The following is a 6322-nucleotide window of genomic DNA, read 5'->3' on the forward strand; positions in this document are numbered from 1 at the left end:
CGAGTTGACACCTCAAATATCTTATTTAATGGCAAAAGACATTACAGATTGAGTTAATTAAAATCTACCTATAAATTATTGACCATTCAGCAAAATTGATTTTCAAAATCTTAAAAATCAAATCATTTAAAAAGACAGACAATAAAAGAGAAAGTTTTAAGATCAAATCGAAGGTCAAACAATGGTCAAGTCATAATTGATTTAAAACTTATTTAAAAATAATTCTTTATTAAAAAAATTAAAAAAATTAATAGTTTTCAAAGTTATTTTCACAATGCTTATTAAAATAGTAGAGAATGATAAATTATTAAAAAAGAACGGCATTAAATATAATTTATTCTTCAAGTATGAAGCGTAATTGCATAATAAACATATAATTTTCAAATTTCTCATTCAATCATTTTAAGTACATAAAGTTACAATATGAGTTAATCCGATTTTGCTATAATTTTTTCACCAAAACTTATAATTTACTTTTTAGAAAGAGCCAACTACCCCAAAAAAGAAGAAGACATCTTTAGTGGTTGCCTTTAAATTTGATAATATCTAATATTTAAATTGAATAAATACATTATTTTTTTTCATTAGGTATATCAAGAATTATATGTAGCTCAATTATTGTTGTCTCAAATCTTAATAATTATACTTTCTATGTCTAATTAATTTATATATATATATATATATATGTTTTTCGATAGGGGTAAATATTGGTGAATGGGAAAAATTAACAGATGTCTTAAGGACATTAATTTAAGATATATTTTTAGAAACTTTTTATGGAAAAAAAATTAATTTTTTTACAATTTTTTTTATATTTTCTATAAAAGCAATGTCAAAACTTTCCTAAAATTATTTATTAACAAAAGCCTGCACCCATGAAGCATGAACATAAACTTAGTTATATGCATCTTTAATTGGGAAACAAAACAAAAAAATCAGCTAGAAAGATCAAGTCAACAGTTGCCTCATTGATTGCAACACCAACAATTCAAAGTTGTCAATTCCATTCTAGTGATTGTTTTAATTTTTCCTACATGACTATATTAAATGTGGTATGAGATTTTTTTGCACTGCACCAATAGGTGATCAGTTTGCCCAATTCCAAATCCTGGCCAACTGTTTTTTTATAGTCATCATCAAGAAAACAAAGAACTTTTCGTGTTTCATATCATAATTGATAATACCAAGGTTTTATTGAAACCACACCAAAAAAAAAAAAAAAATGTCATGAAAGTTTCATAAGACACCACAAAAACCTCAAAATTGCCAAATTTCACAACTTGGTAAATAGATTGTAAGCGCAACATACAGAAAGCAAACATAATCAACATAACACCATTTAGAACAAATCAATTAATCATCAACACAACCCATTTAACCAATCCTAATCCACCCAATTGTAGAAATCATAAATAAAGATATCAAAAAACTTGGAAATAAAAAACAGTGCATCTGAGGGCGGCGTTGTAGAAAGGCTTGGAGATGTGGAGCACTTAACTTCTAGAACCAAAAAAATAATTATTTGTCAATTGGAATAAAATATTTTGGTATTGATACAATCCAACTTACTTAAGGATTATTGCTAATTTTATAATGGAAATAAATATGCTTAAATGTTCTTGAAATTGTTCTAAACCATATCAAATTATCAGTGAAAAACCAAATAGTGCTTAGTCTTAATATCGTTTTTACCTAAGATATCATATGTGAGTGGAGTGAACGAAAAACGAAAAAAAAAATATCTTCATGAAAAAAAGTCATATATTTGTAATGTAAATGACAAAAACACATTCTTAAGGAAAAAACCCAAAACATATATTACTCAGGTACAAAAGAATAAAGATGTACTTAAAAAAGAAAAAAGAAAAAAACAAAGATGCTTTGTTACATGCTAGTCAAAGTCATCATGCAAGATGAATTTTAGTGTAAAGGACTGCAATGGACAAATGGACAAAGATTTAGGCCGAGATAAAAGAAGGGTACGAAATTTTGTAACCATTCCAACTTTAATTGAACAGCATTTTTAACTTTACAACAATCATTAGATTATTATAGTATTACCTAGTTCTATAGTACCTCAATTCCCTCAATTGTTGTACCATTCGGGGGCTATGATGATGCTAAAGTTGTTTTCGGCCTACAATGGTTTCTCGACCCTGCGTGGGAGAGTTTAATGGTTAGGCACCTTGTTGCCTAGCGTAAAACGCTTGAGTTCAAGTCGTGTGGGAATTTTAGTATCGGAATTGACGGGGCCATTTAGCATGAAGTTTAACTCGTCATGGTAAAAAGTGACTTGGTTCCAAAATTTTACTTTTTTTTTTCCAACCAAAAAAAGGTTTACCAGAAATAGCTTCCATGTTTCACCATCACCTTCAACACCGGCCTATGTTTGTAATAAAAAAAGCTTGAGGGGTTCTGGAATTTGGTTTCAACTGGACATAATTGGGAACCAACTAACACCCATGGTTTTAAAAACCGAATCATGCATCAAACTGTTTTTTTTTTAATTTTCGGTTTAACCCCAGTTCTTGCCCGGTTTTGGGGGTTTTAACTAGACCAGACTGGCTCCCGATTCTCGGTTGAACTGGTCGAACTAGCTAGTCTGGTCTGGTCCGGTCCGGTCTGGTCTGATTTTTAAAACTATGCCAACACGTCCTTCTTGTGTTGACTTAGCAGACTCATTAATATGTTGATTCATAAGTCATAACTAGTGCACCACATATGAATCAACAACACTAGGTGTAACAAAGTATTTTTGGTAACAAAATTAGCAACTGTGAACAAATTTTGAAAAAAAATAAATAAAATTTAAGGCCTAAAGATGGTTAAACACCCTACTAACGCAATACATTGTGTGCATGCCGATTCATCTACGAAACAAAGCAACTATTTTTTTTTTTTTTAAAGTTTTTAATTTTCTTGATTAGTTCAGTTGGGAAGAATTTTTATCGCTCAGGGTCTCACTCATATCTTTGGTCCACCATAGCAAAAAAAAATGAAAGGGAATGCGAAAGAATGGATGTATTTTTCAAAGGTTTGGTGTGGAAAGACTTTTCTTTTCTTCTTTTATAGCCTATAGACCAAACCTTAGTTGCAAATGCCGAGTAATTCCGTTTATAATCTATATTATATATAAGAGGATTCACCTCTTTCAACTGGACTTTTATGTGGTTCAAAAATACCCTCATTAACGAAGGGTAATTTAATTTAGAAATATGATTATAAATGTCAAATAACAAATTTCATTTTAAATTCAAAAAGAGAATTTCAGTTGGGAAGAATTTTTCATCATTCAAGGTCTCACTCATATCTTTGGTTCACCATAGCAGAAAAAAAAAAAAAAAAAAAAAAGGCAATGCGAAAGAATGGATGTATTTTTCAAATGTTTGGTGTGGAAGGACTTTTCTTTTCTTCTTTTATAGTCTATAGACCAAACCTTAGTCACAAATGCCGAGTAATTCCATTTATAATCTATATTGTATATAAGAGGAGTCACCTGTTTCAACTGGACTTTTATGTGGTTCAAAAATACCCTCATTAATGAAGGGTAACTTCATTTAGAAATATGGTCATAAATTTCAAATAACAAATTTCATTTTGGATTCAAAAAGAAAATTCTTAAAATTTAGGATTTTTCTTCTTTTATGTTCAAAAAAGAAATTACAGTTATTACTTATTTCTAAATTTTATCCTTTTTATTTGTTTGAAAAATAATTTTTAAAAAAAAAAAGTTATAATAGATATAAATTATTAACTTTTACACAAAAAAATATAAAAATCTCGTATCATATTCATATCTATCTCTCTCACTTTCATTGTGAATAAGAATTAAAACAAGTGGACTCTTCCGTGGACCAAGGCCCAAGCCACTTGTTGTCCCCCACCTTTCTCAACGGGTAAAAAGAAGAAGAAATTACTAGTATCTTTTTATTTTTAATAACTCTTTATCATAATAATAAAGTAGTAAGTATTACTAGTTTAAATTCTTTTGTGATTTACCATGTCATTTATACATGAATTTACTATTGAATTTACCATGTCATAACAATAAAATAATATCTTAAAATTATGGTGAAAGTTATGACTTGTATCTCTAAACTTTTTCTATTAGTTTTTATATCACTACACTATTTTATTGTCCAGCTATTACTAAAAAATTTAAAAAAAAATTATTATTCCATATATCTAATTTATTATATATTTGATATTCATCTCTCATAAGAGTAATGCTACAATTATAAACAATTTTAAAAACTTTTGATATGGTCAATTTTTTATTAGTTTTCATTTAAGTTCACTGTTACATTACTTTTTCATTTACTAATAATTATTCATTATATTAATAATTATTCATTATATCAATAGTTTGTAAATTTTTTTTGTAAAAAAACTAGTATCTCTAGCATTACTCCTCTCATAAATACATGTTTATTTCCTATTGATATAATGTGCATTGCATTTGATAGTATGAACGGGTTGAATTTAAAGTTACAAAAAGCAATTTTAAATTTCAACAATTAAATGTAAGAAACAAGTGAAGCAAAAAAAAAAAAAAAAAAATTGTTATGAGAGGATTGGGGTGAAGTGAATTGCACGGTAAGTTGCATTCTGGATCTCAATCGGTTTGTGTCTGTAGCATTTATTATCATAATAATTAGACAACTTTTTGGGAAAGCAGTCTTTTTTTATTTTTTATTTTTATTTTTTTGTGGATAATTTTTGGAAAGATGTTAACATTGGGGGAATGGGATAAAAGTATAAAACGCAGTCGAATAATTTTGTGGATGTATTTTTCAAAGTTTTGGTGTGGAAAGACTTTTCTTTTCTTCTTTCAGGGTATGTTCGTTTGGGGTGAAAATAAGAAGGATGAAAAATAGAGAGAAGAAAATAAGGTGAAAAATGCTATTTTTTACTGTTTGGTTAGGGAAAGAAAATAGGAAGGAAAGAAAACCCAGGAGAAAGTTTTCTCTTTAAGCCCACATTTTTTTTTCCCTCCCAAATCGGGAGGAAAATCTAGGGAGAAAAGTGCTATAGTAACACTTTTACAAAAATGCTATCTTCTCACCTATCCTTATGACTTTCCTCTTCTCCTCTCCTTCACCAATGGGTCTAGGTTCTCTTCTTTTTTTTCTTTTTTTTTCAATGTGACCTAATCTATTTTTTTTCCAACGTTCTCTTTTCTTTTCTTTTTTTCAACATGACCTAATCTATTTTTTTTCAACGTTCTCTTCTTTTTCCTTTTCGACGTGACCTGATCTATTTTTTATTTTCAATGTGACCTGATTTTGTAACTACCATTTTGCTGGTTACAAAATCCTTTACCCAATTAAATTTATATGTACACTATTATAATTTTTACATTATAATAATCAATAAATATATATATATATATGATGTGATAAATTTTATATTATGTAATGATTACAAATAAATCTATTTCTTACATATTAACAAGGGTATAATAGTTAATTTATATAAATTACATTTTCCATCCTTCCATTTTTTTCTCCAACCAAACAAAAAAGTTTTCCACACTCTCACTTTTCCATCTCTCCAACCAAACACATAAGAGGAAAAATTAAATATTTTCCATCCTCCCACAATTTTTCATCCTCCCACTTTTCATCTCCTTTAACTGAACGGACCCTTATAGACCAAACCTTAGTTGCAAATGCCGAATAATTCTTTTTATAATTATTTAATATGGAAATTGGGTATCTCATATCGGTCACTCTCACTTTCATTGTGGCAAAGAATCAAAACAAGTGGACTCTTCCTATGGACAAGTGGACCAAGGCCTAACCCACTTCTTGCCCCCACCTTTTACAAGGGGAAAAAAAGAGGAAGAAAAAACAGAAATTACAGACCACTAGTATTTTTTTATTTTTCATAACTCTTTATCACAATAATGAAGTAGTAAGGATTATTAGTTTAGATTCTTTTGTGATTTCCCTTATCATTTATACATTGATTTTTTCACCACTCACAGTTACCCATCTTATCTTCAACCGTAATAACAATAAAATAAAATCTTAAAATTATAGCGAAAATTGTGACTAGTATCTCTAAACTCTCTATTAGTTTTCATATCAATGCACTCTTTTATTCTTTATTACTAAAAATTTATAAATTATTCCATATATTAGATTTATTACATATTTAATATTTATCTCTCGCAAGAGTAATGTTACAATTACAAACAATTTTACAAACTGTTGATGCTGTCAATTTTTTATTAGTTTTTATTTATGTTCATTATTATATTACTTTTTCATTTACTAATAACTACTTATCATATTAACAGTTTGTAAAAAATTTTATA

This window comes from Castanea sativa, chromosome 11 (assembly GCF_040712315.1).
Source record: "Castanea sativa cultivar Marrone di Chiusa Pesio chromosome 11, ASM4071231v1".
Classification (NCBI taxonomy): Eukaryota; Viridiplantae; Streptophyta; class Magnoliopsida; order Fagales; family Fagaceae; genus Castanea; species Castanea sativa.